Source organism: Podarcis gaigeae (assembly GCF_964106915.1).
Source record: "Podarcis gaigeae genome assembly, chromosome: 1".
Taxonomy (NCBI): domain Eukaryota; kingdom Metazoa; phylum Chordata; class Lepidosauria; order Squamata; family Lacertidae; genus Podarcis; species Podarcis gaigeae.
Window position 1 is genome coordinate 52,842,540 of NC_139678.1, and position 20,333 is coordinate 52,862,872.

A 20,333-nucleotide genomic window follows, 5' to 3' on the forward strand; every position below is an offset into this window, starting at 1 on the left:
GGGGTCTGGGGAAAATGACTTGGGCAATCCCGCCTGCCGTTGAACCCAATGGGTTTTGACTATACACGGTTTTGGCTTTAGGCGAGATTCCTGGAATGTAACTTCTGAATAAATTGTGGGCTTACTGTATAATTCTCCCCAATACCATTCCACATTTTCAGTAGTTTCACATCAGCTACGCATATGTTTCCTGGTTCCATGGATGATTCAGTGTGCAGATTGTGTGGGCCGTCCTAGGATTCGAAGCCCTTATTCTTCCAAAGACTTTCAAACCTTCACAAAAATGAGAGGCAGTCATGGGTTTAGCCATGAAACAACAGCTGATGGGAACTGTGTGAATCACCTCCATGTTCTCTGTATCTTTCTGAGGACAGAGGTATGTTCTCTATGCATATGCATGTGTCAAAAGCCAATAGCTACTTGCAGCTTCAGAGGCAGATTTGGAATGGTGACACTGTGTCAGGGGGGAAGAGACTTAACCCTTCCCCACTTGCTGTTTCAAACCCAGCCATTTCCTCCCCAGTAGAGTTTCATATGAGTCTTTTGAGAGAAGTGCACATTTTGTGCTCTGACTGCGAGATGGTGAGTGGCTGGAATGGCTTTGACAGGTTACCCAGAGTGATGAAGCAACAGGCAAGGAAACAGGTTAAGCATTCCCTTCCCTTTACTCTCCCCCCGCTTCAAATCCTGACGTTGCTTACCCTAGAGAAAATCAGCCCTTTGGGATTTTATTACACATACTCTGTGCACGGTATGTAGTTATGGTTCTGAAGTTAAACAAAACAAAACAAAAACCACTCCCATTTTCCTATCTCATAGTTCAGTGGTAGAGTTCGGATGTTGTGCACCTAAGATCTCAGGTGCAGCCTGTGACATTTCCAAATAGGGCTTGGGTGGGGTGCCTTTCTGAAACCCAGAAGAGCTGCTGCAAGTCAGTGAATTGAGCTTGAGAGACCACCGGCCTGGCTCAATGTATAGCAACTTCCTAGGTCCCTGATAAAATCCTGAATAAAATTAATGCTGGGATCAGGCAGGGCCAATCTTACCATTAAGCAAAATGAGGCAACCACATCAGGCTGCAGATTCAGGCTTTCAGCAGCAAATTATTAGTTACTTAGGTTGTAATCCTAACCCAATTTACCTGGAAGTTAAAGGTAAAGGTAAAGGTAAAGGTACCCCTGCCCGTACGGGCCAGTCTTGACAGACTCTGGGGTTGGTGCGCCCATCTCACTCAAGAGGCCGGGGGCCAGCGCTGTCCGGAGACACTTCCGGGTCACGTGGCCAGCGTGACAAAGCTGCATCTGGCGAGCCAGAGCCGCACACGGAAACGCCGTTTACCTTCCCGCTGGTAAGCGGTCCCTATTTATCTACTTGCACCCGGAGGTGCTTTCGAACTGCTAGGTTGGCAGGCGCTGGGACCGAGCAGCGGAAGCGCACCCCGCCGCAGGGATTCGAACCGCCGACCTTTCGATCGGCAAGTCCTAGGCGCTGAGGCTTTAACCCACAGCGCCACCTGCGTCCCCACCTGGAAGTTAGTCCAATTTAATTCAATAGGACTTTTGTCTGGGTAGACATGGTTAGGCTTGTGCTTTTAGTCTGCTATTATGGTATTTTTGCTGCCGGGGAGGGAGAACGTGCATGTAGGATTCCCCATTTTGTGTGCCAAAAAAAAGTTGACTGGCCTTGGCTATTATGCACCGGGAGCACAGCACAGGGAGGGCTATTTTCTGCTCTACCTCAGGCAGCAAAATGTCTAAGGGCAGGATTCAAATAACTGTCTAATTCTCTGCACCTCTATGGGGACTTTAGGCTCGTATTTTTAAAAGCAGTAGTCATCATGCCACATTGCAACCTGCATTTAAAATGGAAAAGACTACCCAAAACAACTTTGTGACATGGGATGGGGATCTACTGTTTTTAAAACAACCACTGAGCAGCCTGGTGCACCTGAAAGTAAATCTTTTGATCTCAGTCTAAAGTTCCTGGCTCAAAAACATAGAAATTTGAGGGGGGAGAATGTCCAGCTCCAAGTGGGTTTCAATTATTTCAATACCAAAGCATCAAAGGTAAAGGTAAAAGGACCCCTGACCGTTAGGTCCAGTCGCGGACGACTCTGGGATGCGGCATGCATCTTGCTTTACTGGCCAAGGGGGCCAGTGTACAGCTTCCAGGTCATGTGGCCAACATGACTAAGCTGCTTCTGGCGAACCAGAGCAGCACACAGAAATGCCATTTACCTTCCCGCTGGAGCATTACTTAAATCCAAATCATTGTGCTCAGGAATGAGCATTGGATTGGTTTGTGCGTGGTGTGATTCATTTTGTAAATGTAGTAAAATAAATAAATAAATAAATAAATAAATAAATAAATATTATGTGTACCCCGCCCATCTGGTTGGGTCTCCCCAGCCACTCTGGGCAGCTTCCAACAAAATAGTAAAATACAGTAGTCCATCAAACATTAAAAGCTTCCCTAAACAGGGCTGCCTTCAGATGTCTTCTAAAAGTCTGGTAGTTGTTGTTCTCTTTGACATCTGGTGGGAGGTCATTCCACAGGGTGGGCGCCACTACCAAGAAGCCCTCTGCCTGGTTCCCTGTAACTTGGCTTCTCGCAGTGAAGGAACTGCCAGAAGGCCCTCGGAGCTGGACCTCAGTGTCTGGGCAGAACGATGGAGGTGGAGACGCTCCTTCAGGTATATTGGAAGAACTGAAAATTGAAATCATAACTTCATGACTTAATTTCAAGAATAGAAGAATTTCCATTGAATAGAAGTTCATATTTAATCTAGGACACCAGGAATTACAAGTGAATCTGGATTTATAGCTTTATGGAAAAGCCAGTGAAGCTGAAGCAGAACTGAGATGCAAGTTGTGAACCCTCAAAAAAAATTGGGGGGATGATGATCCACTGGCTTTTCCCAATTAGAGTTTCGGATTTTCTAATGCCCCAAACTTTAGTTTGCAAGATCCTCCTGCCTTAACTATAAAATTGGATAATAGCAGCTTATGCTATCTTTCTGTCTAGTCCTAAAATGAACTGCTGGAACTTAGAACGGAATTAAATAAGTTTAAAAGTAAAGTGTTTTATTAAAATGATGGTTCTGGACTCTACATAGTCTGTTCCTTAAATCTGCCTATCAAATGTATTTTAAAATCATCTTCTCCTTTCTGATAGATGGGGTACCCTTTTCAACTAGGGACACAAGTCTTGTTCAGTCACTAGAGGACAGCTGTAGAGGCCTGTTTAATTGGGGTGGGGCATGATTTTCCTGCAGACTGCTAAAATAGCCTGGGTGTGGGCAGCTTGCATTTCTTTAATTAAAATATCTGGAGATCCAGAAAGTGTTTTCTCAGTTATGAAAATGCTGATTCTCAGCATCATAGTATTTCAATCCTCACCCAGAAGCCATATTTGGGCTTCCCATATATCGGGAGACATTGTTGCTTCCTAAGCACGGCTCCCCATTTCAGAGAATTGCATTTCTGAAGAAGTCCGTGATGCTCTGCAAAGCTTCACAGAATATTCACATTTACTTCACGTTGCCACCTGCGTTGTAATGTTTGACCTAATATTGTTTGACCTAAAGCAGATCAAAGTTCAAGAAAGCTTCACATACACATACAGACCTTTGTGGTATATTTTGAGCATTTCAATTGCCAAATAATGCCACTGACAAATTAGAGGTCAAAACTGCATTGAGGGTGCTCCAGTTATATTATATTTAATCCCCATGATTGTGCTGCTCTCAGCATTACCCTCCTGAGGTCTTCTCTTTGACAGGAGCATTACCAAAATAGAGTTTCCCCCCATCATATTCTTTGCTTTGAAGGCATTAGGCGAGATTCCACTTTTCCTCTCTCTCCTCCCTCTGGACGCACCCCCCCAATACCACCTAAATCTTCTCTGGGGGGTTTAGTGAATACCCAGAACAGGGTCAGACCCTCCAAGTGTCCCTATTTTCCAGGGATGCCCCTGATTTAGAGAAGCCATCCTGGTTTGTGATTTGGTCCCGGAATGTCCCACTTTTCCTTAGCATGTCCCTATTTTCATTGGAGAAATGTTGGAGGGTATGCAGTTATCTGACACCCCCCCCCAGCTGCCTGAAGGCAATCCTGTAGAGGGAAGTTTTTTAAATATTTAATGTTTAATTATGTTTTTATTTATGTAGGAAGCTGCCCAGAGTGGCTGGGACAACCCAGTAGGATGTGTGGGGTATAAATAGTAAAATTATCATTATGGAATGGGACGTCCCTATTTTCATTGGAGAAATGTTGGAGGGTATGCATGTTTAGGGGTGAGCAGAGGGGGCACACAGGGGAAGGTGAGAGGGGGGAAGTCTAGTTGCTCAATCAGACCTCATTCTATGCACACATACCTCATGCATAGGTGCACACATACCCTACGTTGGATTCCACCCATTCTTTATTGTGCTTCCATTCTCAACAGTTCAAAGCCAAAACAGGAGTGTAGTGGATACCAGGTAAATTCAATTTTGTGTCCTATGAGTGCGAGCCTAAGCACTCTTCAATCAAAGTAAATGCCATTGAAATAAGTGGCATTTGGTTTCAAATAAATGTGGTTAGGAGTGCAGTGCTTGCTGGTAGTGCATTTGACAACTGTGCACTAAAGCACAAGCACAAACATCTAGGAAAGTAGATACTTGGACAATGTAGGTACTTCCCCTTTCTCTTTGTTACAATGGCACTACATGCGTGATGACTAGGTGGGCGCCAATCACTGTATGCTCGCCATGCCTCACAGGGCAGATGGGATAGGCCAGGGACTACTATGGTCGAAGGCACAAAAGTGTACAAACTGTGAGAGATGGGTGTACTCCAAATATACATCTGCCCCTATTCAAAACCTCCCTCTGGATGCACCCAAAGGTTCCATGATATCTGCATGGTAGAAATGACATTGCTTCACCGCTATGGTGATAGAACATGGTTGAATGGGTCAACACAGACTGGTTTACTCGGTGCAGTTTCCAAGCACGTGGTTTGATTCTCCAGCAGCAAACACAACACCAAATAGAGCTTACAAGCTCAGTTGTTCCCCGAGCTGACTTCTAAATGGCAATATGGATTTCACAAGGATGACATTCCCCACATCCTCAGGAGGGAACCTGTTTTTATTCACACGACGAGGATGAATATGAATACAGGCTTGATTCTTACAAAAATCTTGCAGTTCATGAATATCTCTGTCCATAAATTGGCCTCGGAGCTTCAGCGACAAAATAAGAAAACTCGGTGGTAATGGTGAAGATAATGTAATAACAATGATGATGATGGAGAAATGTCATAAATATGTTCGGTCTTCATTACACATCCTAAATCCCAAATTAAATGTCTCAAGAACAAAAGTATTACTTAAATCCCAATTTCCTTTATAAATCTCATGAACCTCTCCTTTTTTCTGGATATCTGCTTTCAAATGCTGCTTCAGTGCCCTTTGCCATAGCATGCATGAAACAGCTGCACCGCAGTCTTAATCAGAAGAACAAAGATCCCATGCAAGCCTCTTACTGGGAATACCCTAGCTGAGCTTTACTAAGTATCAAATCTACTGAGTCAGGAACAGCCATTTGCTTGCATTGAGGAATCATGGGAAGCAAAGCTGTGTGCCTTCTCCTACAGAGCACAGAACATTTATTCAAACTGGCCAGGCCTAATTTGGTGTTTCGGCTGCTTCCACTTGAAAAATAGTCACTGCCGCTTGACTCAGCTGGTGAAGAAACAAGATCTGAGGTGCTGAACGGTGATATAAGCCAAATAAGTCTTTTCGTATTTGCAAATGCTACATTGATTAATTTTAGCTTAGGTGGAACACAAAGCTACTGTTTTACTTATTGTCACTCATTAGCTACTCCTTATTCATGTAAGTAGCAGGAAATCAAGGATGCTAGCACTCACTGCGTCGTCTTCTGTCTTTGTGTGGCAATTCCCCTCCTGTAGAGAGGTAAATGTTCAAAGCTCTGTGTGTGTGTGTGTGTGTGTGTGTGTGTGCGCGCGCGCGCACGCGCGTGTGCGCGCAGAAAGTGTGGTTCTTAAAAAAGAAAGGCATAGCAGCTCCTTTCACCATGGAGAGTCAAAAGAAACCTAGATGGATTTGATTTGATATCCCGCCTTTCACTCCCTTTAAGGAGTCTCAAAGCGGCTAACATTCTCCTTTCCCTTCCTCCCCCACAACAAACACTCTGTGAGGTGAGTGGGGCTGAGAGACTTCAAAGAAGTGTGACTGGCCCAAGGTCACCCAGCAGCTGGATGTGGAGGAGCGGAGACGTGAACCCGGTTCCCCAGATTACAAGACTACCGCTCTTAACCACTACACCACACTGGCTCTGTGATTATGTGATTATGCAAAACTGACCGCAAGAATTCTAATTTGCTAATGAAAGTTAACTTTCCCCATTGTTTTGCTGGCTTTTGATAACCAGAGATACAGTGGTATTAAGGGCTAGGGTTTTAACATTTGTCAGGGTTATTAATTTATTTTACTGGTTTTAACACATTTAACAAATCCTTGACATAAAGCTGGTTATACATCCTGTAGATAAAAGCACAAAGCTAGATTATGGAGCAGAGTAGTTTTAAAGGCAAATGAACATGCACCCAATGTAATCAAATCTCTGCCATTCACAGACATCCACACACACACACCTCATGCTAGTCCACTCTTTCTGGGACCATCCTAGATCATGCAACGGGTATTAGAAGAGTCATACAATGAACCTGCAAAAAAGGTACCTTTTTTAAAAAAAGGTATAGTTTTGTTCATTTCCTACATTTGGGGCTTAGCATCATATACGGATGGGGGAGAAAGTTGATTGGGTTCTCACTTAAAGGTGAATCAAACACAGACCAAAACACAACCATCCTTCACACTTCTCTGAATTTTGCAGTGCCCTTTCCCATCAAAGTTAGGAGCACAAAAACGTGTGTACTAGGATCAGGTGTGCATTAAAATGCTTTTATTGGAGCGAACAACCTTTAAAATGCATTCTATCTGGGTGAGTTGCTTTGCAGAAATGTGTGTGCAAGGCAAAATCATGTGCAAGCCTGTGCATATTAGAGGAAATTCACAGATGAATTTTCATTAGGACATAAAAAAAAATGCAAACTGATATGGGACAGTAGAGAACTGAAGTTAAGATTGTCATAAGGAGAGACACTGGGAGAAACTGAAATAGGCAGATTCACCCAGGAAAAGCAAGCATCAGTATAGGAGATTCCAGAGTACAAGCATGAAGTCTGTGATAGCAGAAAGAATCTCAGTTGCTTTTAACAGAAAAAATTACATCGATCACCAGTTGCACCAAGTGTACAACTGACTTAAGAATTTTCACCAGTCATCCATTAAGTAGTTATTGTTAATGATATAACTGTAGTGCTCAGATAAGAAATATAAAAATGTATGTTTGCTCCATCCCAAATCCACAGAACTAAGGTGCATCACAACTTCTCTGGATCAAACACTACACAATAGATTAACCTGGAACTAATACAAAATAAACAAATTCCTTCCAGTAGCACTTTAGAGACCATCTAAGTTTGTTATTGGTATGAGCTTTCGTGTGCGTGCACACTTCTTCAGAATACACACGAAAGCTCATACCAATAACAAACTTAGTTGGTCTCTAAGGTGCTACTGGAAGGATTTTTTTAATTTTTGTTTCGACTACGGCAGACCAACACAGCTACCTACCTGTAACTGGAACAAATACGACACCCTGGTTCTTGTTTCAGGATCAGTGATAAGAATAAACATTTCCATTCCCCAATTTTGTCTCCATGGTATCCAGAATTAAAATGGCTGGCCTACAGATTTAAGATGTGTTTGTTATTTCACTGCTCCAAAACAAAAGGAGCTATCATGTCTTGTAAGGAAGAACATAGGAAAACAGGGGAAGGTTCAAGCAGGGAGACTCATTAGCAGAGGCACTGCACAAGGATTTCTGCTTACAAAATGGGGCTTTCTGAGCTCTCCTCTCCCACCCCACCCCCCCCCCCACACGGAATTGAGTTGGAGAGTTGGGACAACCCCCAGAACAGTGTGGGGAAGAAACCAAAATGCTTGCGCTTGCGATCACCGTAGAGTGGCACTGAATTCCTCCCATAGGAAACTGCTTTATACAAAATCAGACCATTGGTCCATCTATTGTTGACACTGAATGGCTACATCGCTTTGGGGTTTCAGATAGGGGACATTCCCAGGTCTACCTGTGGATGTCAGAAACTGCTCCTGGGACCTTCTGCATACAAATCAGATGCTCTGCCAGTGAGCTTCAACCCTTCCCAGATGACATATTTTAAGTGAATGTGATCGTGCGAACATTAGCGCCAACAAAGAAATAATCATTGCCTTAAGATTCTTAAATTTAGATTTCTTTATTTTTTGCTGGAGTTGTAGACAAATGAATCTTCTTATTGCTCCCTTTTTTAATTTGTACCGTTCAGTCATGTTTGCATTCCATATTAAGTCAGATGACAATGACCATTTTGGAATCAAATTTAATTAGTCCCAGCCAAATCAGTTCCATCTACTACAATATACAAAATGATTCTGGTGAGGTTGCTGAACCAAACTCATGAAGTGCCAAATGCTAGATTCTAATGGCTTCAGTGGGAGCTGAAAGTATTCAACAGCACCTCAGAGAATCAGTTCCAGATTTACGAGTTGCTACTCACACCGGCCTCAAGTACCCTGTTCATAGTTGCTATTAAACTACTTCTTATAGTTAGTGTTTGCCCCAGAAAATCTCTCCGTGCCCTTTGCAACTATACCTGCCATTCAAATGAATGGTGAAGCTGCGCTCTGTAAACATTGCTTACTTCATGCAACCTTGGGGGACCAGAGAAACTTCCGGTTCTGTCAAAGGTTGAACAACATGCCTATGGTCCCATTATTCTGTAAAGCCCTGTAAGTTGCTTCACACTTGTCTCATTGCTCTGGTAACAATATAGTGCTGCAGGTATATGGTGGTGGGCTGATGTTGCCAAGTGCCAGTGCTACTTCGGTGGAATTAAATTCTTATGTCATAGTTTTGCTGAACAAATGTGGACCAGGCTTTGGTTTCTCATTGGGAACTTTTAAGAGCACTATTTAAATACGCTGTGGAAGTTATTCTTTAGTGTTCCACAAGCATTTATGAGCCCACTCAACTTTAGCCATGGGCAATCTCGCAGTTTCCAGTAGAACTGCTGACATCAGTGAAATCACGCCCACGCCTCCAGGACCCATTTTCACAACCCTTGACTCTATGGCAGCTGCTGCTGTCTCCTTGAAACCACTGTGTATTTGCTGGCTTCCAGATGCAACAACAACAACAACAACAAAAGCTATGGCATATTAAACTTTTTAAAATAAGATACAAAGTGTATAATTTATTGTAATGCTCTAAAAAGCAGGATCAAGAATAAGAGTATGGCTGAAATCCAGTGCTGCTGTTCCACATGTGGAATAGCTTTTGATCTACAGCAGCCTTCGTCAGCCTGGGGTCCTCCAGATTTTTTGGACTACAACTCCCATCAGCCTCAGCCTCACAGCCATGTTGTGTGGCTGGGACTGATGGGAGTCAAAGTCTAAAATATCTGGAGGGTTTCGGGTCAGGAAAGGAGGCACTGACATAAGAGACACACACACAACCCTCCCAATCTTCCACTGTAGCCTCTTCTCTTCTGTTAGGAGATGCCTCCACTGGATCAAAAGCTATAACACAGGCATCCCCAAACTCAGCCCTCCAGCTGTTTGGGGACTATAATTCCCATCATCCCTGACCACTGGTCCTGTTAGCTAGGGATGATGGGAGTTGTAATCCCAAAACATCTGGAGGGCCGAGTTTGGGGATGCCTGCTATAAAGCAAGAAAATTGGCAGCAGAGGATTCCATCCCTGATTTGCAGATTGCATTTGCATTGGTCACTGAGTTGAGCATTGCCTTTTTATGTTGCATTGGCTCCCTGCCCATAACAAGTTGCTCATATCTGGGCACCACCATGTGCATGATTTGTGTTTCCTGCACAGAGTGGTGAGATGTTACATTCCACTACAAACCACTACAGAGGCCTAGTATGAATTTGCTTTTACACATGATGAAAGTATGAGACACAAGCAGGATCTACTATGAAGGCTTGGCCAGCCCCTTCACCAGCAAGCAGGGCTTCTTGTCCATTTCAATCCATTTGAAAATAGATTGAGATTGTTTCAGCGCTAAGACCTCTCATCGTTTGCTTTGCTAGATAAAACTGTAGGAGGTTTTGGTTAACAAGTGCCAGCTACCCTGAGGGAAACTTCAAAGGAAACCATCTATTGAATGGTTTGATTAGTCTTCCACGTCATACTCATGTTGGATGACCAATTTGCACACCAGGACTACTATGAACGAAGACTGTTGGGTTATTGATGCCTTGAATGATCCCTTTGCTAAATATCTGTCACTATTTTTGCCCTGCCTCATTTTCACCATCCTCACATAAGCAAGCATCACATTAGGTATCTGTGACTCCACTTTTGTATATAGGATTTAGATTCCTAAGCAGCTTGGTTTTAATTTTTAAAATACTATAAAGTTCTGGTGTGATTCTCCACGAAGTCCAGCACTTCCTATTGTCTGTGGAGTCTGAATCAGCCCCAGGTCAAAGTAAGAAGCTGGGCAGAGGAGAGTAGGTAAAACAGATTGGTCTTGCTCTCTTTGTCTGGGATAGAATGTTGCACTAGGAATGGGGAAGAAATTCAGTTCACATTTAAGGCCAAATTTCTCAAATTCACACTTTCTGAAACAACATGAGAACTGAAAAACAGCCATCCTTTGAAATGTGCACTTATCCAAAGTTTGTGATGCACCTCTCCAACCAATGTTTCCAGTAATGCATATATTAGGGGGAAGCATGAATAAAAATAAGTAAGTGAAAACTGCATACAAAGATGCATTATATTAGGAGAAAATGCTTGCAAAAATGTGTGCATTAGGAGAAATACACATGAAAATACAGTGGTACCTCGGGTTACATACGCTTCAGATTACATACACTTCAGGTTACAGACTCCGCTAACCCAGAAATAGTGCTTCAGATTAAGAACTTTGCTTCAGGATGAGAACAGAAATCGTGCTCTTGCAGCGTGGTGGGAGCAGGAGGCCCCATTAGCTAAAGTGGTGCTTCAGGTTAAGAACAGTTTCAGGTTAAGTACGGACCTCCGGAACGAATTAAGTACTTAACCCGAGGTACCACTGTAATGGATTTTCCTGATGGTTGTGGATGCACAATACAAATTGCTGTAGAAATGCGGAGAATTGAATTTAAGATTGGAAACTGAAAGAACCGAAAGTGACAGATTCTTCCATCCCTAGTGGACATTGTAAAGATGCAAAGAACAAAGCTAGGACTGACCATGTGTTGTGTTGCTTCTTAGCATCCAGATTCCACTAATTACTGAGAAATGGGATGTGCTCCCAATATTTTTCAAACCTATTTTTGTTGTTGTGCAAGTCCATCTTTGAAGCAGTTCCTCAAATGTGTTCAAATGTTCTGCTGTTAAATTTATATCAGCATCTGCAAGAGGCTTGTGGCTGCCATTCAGATGAACACCAACATCAAAAGTTCTAATCTGGTTCTGATGACTTTCTTCAAATGCCAAGTTAAACAGGAGTGGGGAGTGTGAATCACCTTGCATTGACCCCCAAATCTATTTAAATATTCCCTTGGCAATCCCCAGGGTGAACAGGACAACACAACAGTGTCTCTAAGCACTTAAGGACAAATTACTAGAGTTGCTTAGTAAGTGAGAAGGAATTGGCCATTCAAATGACTCCTAGGGCCTGAATATACTATCCATCCCTCGTGCCCTTTTGACATGGGCATAACTTCCTTCACCAGTGGAATTACTGCTGTGTAAGAGAGATCAGAGTACCATAGTTTCATACCATCTGGCTAAACAAAAGGAAAGATCATCAGAGACATTATATCTCTCTGATAGCTAGTTGCTGGGGAGCAAAAACAGGAAGGGTTACTGCCTCCAATGTGCTGCTTGTAGACTTCCTGGTGGAATCTGACTGGCTGCTATGAAGAACAAGATTCTGGATTCATTGGACCTTTGGTCTTATCAAGCAGGACTTTTCTTATGTTCATATAATGGTTCCCATTAAACAAACCAATTTTTAAAGAGAGCAAGAGAGATGCTTGTCAGAGTGTTGCTGGAATAAGGTTCTGATTGTACATGTATAAGTGGGCATGTTATTTTAAACCCTCAGGTGGATTTAACTGCTGGCTCCCTTTTCCCTCCAGGAAAGAACTAATTGAATTAGGTTTTCCTTTGTATTAACTGAACTCCTTTCCCCACTTCTAGTTACAGGTAGGTAGCTGTGTTGGTCTGCCGTAGTCGAAACAAAATTTAAAAATTCCTTCTAGTAGCACCTTAGAGACCAACTAAGTTTGTTATTGGTATAAGCTTTTGTGTGCATGCACACTTCTTCAGATAGTTGGTTTCTAAGGTGCTACTGGAATGATTTTTTTATTTCCTTTCCCCACTCACAAACATACAGCTTTCCCACCAGATCCCTTTGGAGAGTGACTGATCATTTGGTTCATAGTCACATATCCCAATCAGTATCCCAATAATTCTCCTGAAAGATTTTTTTTTCTGAGTCGCCAAGAAAAAGAGTGCCAATAAAGGGTGCACACTTCACAGAGCAGAAGCTGATAAATTTATTGCAGAACGATTCACAGCTGCAAAGCATAGCACAGTCATGCAAATCAATGCGAAAGGTTAATATGAAAGGTTAAGGAACTTGAATCTGGCTGATTTATGGCCTCCTGGCTCACTTTTATCCTAACCACAGCTTTGCAACTGCAGTCAGGACTGGTGGAAAAGAAAAAATGAGTATTAAAGGCATTATTCCCCTAACTATAAAACAAAAACTCCCAAATGGCCAGTGGGATAGTGGTTAGCGTACTGAACCAGGACCAGAGTTTAAATCTCCACTCAGCCACAAACCTCACTGGATGACCCTGGGTCAGTCACGATCTCTCAGCTTAACCTACCTCACAGGGTTGTGGTGAGGATAAAAAGTGGGGTGCCTTGAGTTCCTTGGTATATAAATGCAATAAATAACATACATGTTAAATATCAATGATTTGAATTTTGCCACTGATCAGAATAATGTTTAGTTTATACCTCAAAGACCTAGGTTTGTAATGTTCACGATAGCAATCAGTGGAGAGGCAGCCAGTTGATAGGGAGTCACAACTTATACCAGGCTTTTTGTTGACAGGATAGAACAAAGGATTCCTTGAGGAACCAAGCCTCACAAAAATCACTCGGGTCTTGACAACACTTAACTGACAACAGCAAATCAGCCACTTCTACTATCCTGTGCAGAATCAGTAGTCCAAGTCCCTGTTGTTTTCTGTTTAAAGTGGAATATGTAATGCCCAGCATTCACACACTAGTATACAGAGCCGTCTTTCCTATTGGGCTTACTGGTGCATTGTGCCAGGGCGCTGGCCTCTCAGGGGCGCCCCAGCGAGTGGGGGAGCTGCACGGCTTTGCCAGTGGCCTCTCCTTTCCCTGCACACCCACCAGCTGTGCCCTGTCAACCATATGCCTGGCGGGTGTGCAGGTTGCCTCCCAAGCCTCCGCGAGAGAAGAGCAATTCCTGTAGAAGCTTAGGATGGAAGTTGTGCCCCGCCAAGTATATGGCTGGCAGGCTGCAGCTTCTTTCCCAAGCCTCCGCAGGAGAAGAGCAATCCCTGCAGAGGCTTGGGGAAAAGTCAACAACTGGGAAACGGGGGGGGGGGGCGCCGGAGGGATTTTTGCACCACGGCGCCGGATATGCTTAAGAAGGCCCTGCTAGTATAGCTTGGTAAGGGTTCCTAACATTTATGAGCAGATTAGAGCTACATCTTCACAGGTTCATGACTTCATCTGCATGAGACAAAACCCATAGCTGCTTGAGCTTCAGGTGTGCCCAGATGTCCATCTGGCCTTGGTGAAGCTCCCTATGCCATGCATCCATCTGTGGTCAAGAGAGGGCAATCACAATGTTGGTCACAGTTCTATCAGAGGAGGGTTACCAGGTTGTTCCTATACAGTCTGTCCCACAGCTTTTTCTACCAGTTCATCCCACAGCAGATGAAGGACATGTCTGTGCAGTCATTTCTCCTGCTACTTATGCTCCAGGGACAAATTCGAATGAGTTTCATCCCCATCTGCCATGCAACAGGAAAGGTGCCGGGTGTTTCTAGATGGGTGTTTATTTTAAGATGGGTGCTACTCATGCATACAAGTTTTTCGCAGGCTCCATATGGCATCGAGAGCATTAAAATGCCAGCCCATGTTTTTCCCCCCATTGAATCCAGATTTACCATTTCCAGAGGAAAGCCAAGAAAGTTATTTTCTTGTTAAGACTGTTGCCAATAATCCATTTGTGATACCTGAATGGCCCGTTTACAGTATTAAGCTCCCATCTGTATTAAGCTCCCATGTAAGGAAAAGAGAGGTCTTGTGCCATAATATATAAAGCTACAATATTACTGTATTTTTCTGTGTATAAGACTAGGTTTTCTTCCTAAAAAATAATGTCCAAAATTTGGGGGCGTCTCTTATGCACAGGGGCCATATCCCCCCATTTTCTTAAATTGGAGTCCTCAAAAATAGGGGTCATCTTATACATGGGGTCGTCTTATAGACAGAAAAATACGGTAATCTTTTGGAAATGGTTTGCTTTAAAAAAAGCTTTTCTGGTCACCATTGTTAAAAATGTTGCTAAAAATAGTGACTGGAAAAAATGTATTTTTGTCAGTATTTAAAAATATAACATTATAGCATTTTTGTATTATAGGGCTATATCTCTTTAAATTTTTTTTTAAGCCAGGAAAATGTTTTAGTGCTAATTAAAAAATGGATTAAAAAAATAGGACATACCACAAGAGTTATGGTAAATGTGTACTAAGCTTCAACTAGCCCCACCCACAGCAACGATGACTGTATATGTCAGAGCTTTCCAAACTGTGTGTCACAACACATTAGTGTGTCGGCTGCAGTGTGTAGGTGTGTTGCGTGAAAGCTCCCCTGCTTCTGGAAAGGGGTTAGTTTAATTAGTAAAACTGAATTACTGTGTCACGAAATCATGCGTGTCTAAAGTGTCACCAACATGAAATGCTTGGAAAGCTCTGCTATATGCACTATACAGTGGTACCTCGGGTTAAGTACTTAATTCATTCCAGAGGTCTGTACTTAACCTGAAACTGTTCTTAACCTGAAGCACCACTTTAGCTAATGGGGCCTCCTGCTGCTGCCGGAGCACAATTTCTGTTCTCATCCTGAAGCAAAGTTCTTAACCTGAAGCAATATTTCTGGGTTAACGGAGTCTGTAACCTGAAGCGTATGTAACCTGAAGCATATGTAACCTGAGGTACCATTGTACAATTAAAGCAGTAATATAGCACTTTAAGCAGCCATGGCTTCCCTTCAGAGAATCCTGGGAGCTATAGGTTGTTAAATATGTGGAGAGGGTTTAGTAGCCTGTTCCCATAATGGTTTAGTTCCCAGGGGACTATGGGAATTTCAGTATAGTGGTCTCCTAACAACCCTCAGCACCCGTAACTAACTAAATCTCAAAGTTCAAAATTGTGCATGCCTGGCAACTGGTACACTTCATATGGAATAATCATAGAACTGTAGAGCAGCTCTGCTGCCATATGCCTTAAGCCTAAATGCAAAGACTGAAGAACGAATGTGGGAAAATGAAGCTGCCTTATACTGAGTCAGATTATTGGTTCATCTAGCCCTGTATTGTTTACCCTGGCTGGCAATAGCTCTCTAAAAACTGAGACAGAGGCATTTTCCAGGTTTGCTAGCAAATATTATTCTAAAAATGCCCGAACCTGGGACTTTCTGCATGTAATCTGTGGACTCTCGGACTGAGCTATGGGCATACAGATGCCTCCAACAGTTAGCACAGCTACTCCCTCTATTATAAGTAGCCATTGTAGTGCCTGCTGGTGTTCTTGGGCCATAGCCATATTGTCTGGGGCTGATGGGAGCTGGCATACCAACAAGAAGGGCACTGTGTTGGGTTCTCCTTCCCTACACATTTCTACAAAGTGGTATTTTTTTAGTCTTTCCACATAACGATAATGTTATATCATTACACAAAGAATAGTGCCTGTTTAGTTAATTGTAATTGGTGTACTGTATTACATTATTACCATGAACGGTGCATGCACATGGTTCTGTGGAAATTTTTATCTTCAAAATGCATCTCAGTGCTGGTCTCTGCCCAAATGCAATGCTGATGACACCCTTCACATGACATCCATTAGAAAACATGTTCCCCAACCAGTTAATTCCAGAACCATTTAGAATCTGCCAACCAATATAACAGAGGAGACCATATAACTGTCTGTTTACAGATATCTTCCCTTTGTGCGCCACAAATACCCTGTGGGTCAAAAATAGCCCCTTGGGTTTACATGGATTGATTAAACAAATCATAAAGCTTTTAACCTCATTTGAAACTTGAATCTCATGGAGATATCTAATCGCATTGTAGAATGGTACTGATGAACCAGGAAGCGTTTTGTTTGTTTCTCTGCCTTGTGAATAGGCTTTGCATTTTTTATTTATTTTTAGCCAATTACAGAAGAATTGGTCCAGAAGAATTTAAATATATGCATATATGCATGTTGCTCAGTCCTGCTGCTGCTGCTTTTGTTCTGGAGACTCTTGCATTCTGCTTCACTCAAAGTGATTCAGCTGGAGGCAGTACAACATAGCAGAACACCACAGTTTGCTCTGACACTAACTTGGTCTTTTTTCATAACTCTGCCAGCTACTAGTAGCCAGAGGTAACTGTCTCAAGATCTGTGGATGAAGGGTGATATTCAAATTTAATCAACAGCAGCAACAACAACATAAAATGTCCTTCTTAAGGGGCTACTTCCCTTTCCCAACATCTTTTTTGATATGGTATATCACTGGGGAAAACTATTACTGAATTATAGATTCATCTTTTTGTAGTCTGAATGGTCTCTATAAATTAGCCATATAAATCAGGACATAAGCCCCCTAGATCTTAATGGAGCTAAGTTCTGAGTTGAAATGCATAGAATTTACACACTTAGACTCAGCACTGGTTAATCTTATAGCAGCTCATGTTATAGTCTGTTTTCCTGGCTGATCTATAGATTTGGCTAAGCACCAAATGACACAATATGATAAAATAAAAATAAAAAAGCTTGTCACATAAAACTGATGGAAATTATGCTTCAAGTCCAGACCAAAGCCCCACACCAGTATGCCGTCCAACCCTCAACCCCTGCTTTGCTGTTATTTCTCCCTGCTTTGGGGGGTGGGATAAATTGCAGATTTTCAGCACAAAACAGGCACAGGACTCTGAACTGGATCAGGAACATATTCTGGACTGAGCTGACCACTTGAAGTATTCAAAAAAGCTTGTTCATCATCACCATCATCATGATCATGTTGCTTTGAACTCTACCCCCACATGCTGAGCTTCCAAAAAAATTAACATGACATTTGAGGATAATGAGAATAATAACCTAAGAATCAAACTAAAAAATCTGTGAAATGCATTGATTGACTGCATTTCACATAGCTGTTAAAAAAAAAAATTAAGCCGCTGTTGAAGAGAGTCTGATCAGGACCATGGGGCAGAACAGATTAACTTTCCCATAATGCCATAGTTCCAATAGAATTGGCCTCTGAACCTGCTATTTGCTGCAGTGAGGAAAATACCATTGGTGCTATGTTCTGCTTCATTTTACCATTGTTGATGGTAGATTTTTCCTGCTCTCTTGGCTTGCTAGTTGCAACAACATATGTACTTCAATACTCCACCAGAATAGTTAACAATGCCAAGCTCTTATAAGGTAGATTAATGTAGAGCCAAATATACTATGGAACATGATACAAGCTACAAGTGAACTTGCCCCCATTTATCCTTTAATACTGCGCAACTGGCTGGTGGTATCTCATCTCTCCTGCAGCAATGCCTCGGGTACCACATACCAACACGTTGATCCATATTGTCCATGAGAAGGCCGATCTGACATATTCTACGTCAGTGGCGTTTCTTTAGCCAAGGAAACACACAGAGATGATTTGATACGCAACTGGAACACTGTTTGTTTAAGTCAGTTTTTCCCAGTTGTGGTGTAACCACCACTACCCTGACACAGAGCAGCAAAAAGACTGGGATAAGGGAGGGTATGAGAGAGAGAGAGAGAGAGAGAGAGAGAGAGAGAGAGAGAGAGATTGCATCAGTCTGGCTTTCCTATAGCATCAAGCATCACAAATTTAACTGACAGTCTAAGGGTGTGTCAGACAGTGACAAGACATGCACTTATGAAAGAAGACCAGAAGAGATTGTACATGGCTAGGAAGAGGGCACTGCATGGGGCAGGGGGAGAATTTACACAGAGGTGACAGCAGGAAGGCTGATCTATAACCTTTTCCTGTGCTTATTTAATGGCTAAGAATGTGTGAGCATATATAAAGTTTTCATCCACAGTTAAAATCCCCTTTATCTTATCCAGTTGGAGGATGTGGACAAAACTAGAGTTAGCTGTTATTGGTTCTTATTCCAGGTACTGTTGGGCTCCCTGTATCTGCTCCACCACTTTCAATGAGCACCAGTCACCACTGATGCCAGTACTTCACTTGTGAGGAATCAATTGTCAAATGAATCATCAGCATTGTCAGAAAATATAGCATGGTTTGTTTTTTTAATTGTTTTATTCCCCTATATCAATACATTCAATACCACTGGTGATGAAAGTTTATGATCAGAGTTGACTTTAGCATAGGAAGAACTCCACAAGTTAGTGGAGTGAAATGTGCAGTGTATTTTCAGTGGCTATTTGCCCTGGTCTACTGGTTGAATTTGCATGATAATTCAAACAGATGAATGGACGACTTAATTTAAGACAAACCTATCGCAGGTCTCATATTCTGCCATATCCTCTTAATCAGGAATGACAAACCTGTGGCCCTCCTTATGTGCTTGGACTCCAAATTCAATCAGCCTCAGCCAGCATGACCAATGGCCAGAGATGATGGGAGTTGTAAGCGAACCCTGAGGGACTATAAATTCCCTATCCCTGCTCAAAGTGATGAAAAGATATCCAACTACTTCTTGAACTCATAATACTTCTAATGAGACAACTTCTTGTCAGCACTGATGAGATCACTACTTAGAGCAGTCTTGCACCCTAGATCAGCACAAATGTTAATAGTTCAGTCTGCTGACTTCTAGTCCCTGAGTAAGCACAAAGTGGTCAACACAAGACAGGCTCAGAACTGTGTAAGGGAAGGGTCAGGTGTCCACTATTTAAGGTCTAGGGAAACTGTTCAGGGACAACTCTTTAAGGATTACAGAATTTACAATAGATGACCAGTGCTGCATCCTTTGCATGGCTAGATTGTCTAAACCTGTTGTTCCAGACTATCCCTCAAGAGTTTTTATGCATTACTATAGGTCATATTTGTATTAAGGTTAAAGATTCCTGAGTGCTATAGTGTCTGTAGATTCTCCGGTACGCAGACATAAGTACTGCTTCTGTCAGTGTCCATGATCTGATTATGTGGGCCAGGCAGCCCAATCCACCGAGAGGTGACTTCAACAATAATTTTACTAAGCCAGTCTCCATATGATTGTTATTTGCTCAGGTGCCCACTGGTAGACATTTTGATTTCCTCCTTCTTTCCTCAAGTGTTTGTTCCCCAGTTTGTGCTTGTCTTTATTGAAAACATCAGGCTAATAGCAATCTGGGGGTGGGTGGGGAGGCACCCTTCCCTTCCCTTCCCTTCCTGGAATGCAGCCATCAAAATAAACATTAATCCAAAATACTGAGTTTGAGTTATTACTTGCAAGGGTGCTGGGAAAGAAATTTATAGCAACATTACTGTGTCTTGCTAGAAATCTCTTAATGCACCAAAGTGGGAAAGTGTGTGTGTTTTTTATTAAAATGTGGCACTCTATAAATCTGAGTGGCAGAGAGGACACAGGTGGCTTTGCAGCTCCACTCTCTGGACTGTCATTTCAAACTTCAGAGCAGCCTCTGGATCTTTCACTGCATTCCACCACCAAATAAATTTAACCCATCACTTGTCACAAACCCCAAACTTTTCCCACTGAAATCTCTCTGCTGGTAGGTTGTTTGTTAAGATTTCTCCCTGCCATCATTTGAAGTCACCAGGGATAGGTGGCTCAAAACCTACCTTCTGGTACTATGTGTAGGTCCTTTCTTCCTTCTTCACGGGAGCATTTGTTTGTAGATCTCAAATCATTTATCCCAGAGGAAATCCACTAAA

The 20,333-nt window shown here is 42.5% G+C and overlaps 1 long non-coding RNA gene across 1 annotated transcript in view; it reads right to left on the reverse strand.

Moving 5' to 3' along the window:
- LOC310851367 overlaps positions 1-7,925 on the reverse strand; it is a 50,835-nt gene extending 42,910 nt beyond the window's left edge. The window contains exon 1 of the long non-coding RNA XR_014567728.1: positions 7,708-7,925. This is a non-coding gene — a long non-coding RNA (uncharacterized lncRNA). The remainder of the gene's footprint in view (positions 1-7,707) is intronic.
- Positions 7,926-20,333: the final 12,408 nt, after the last annotated feature.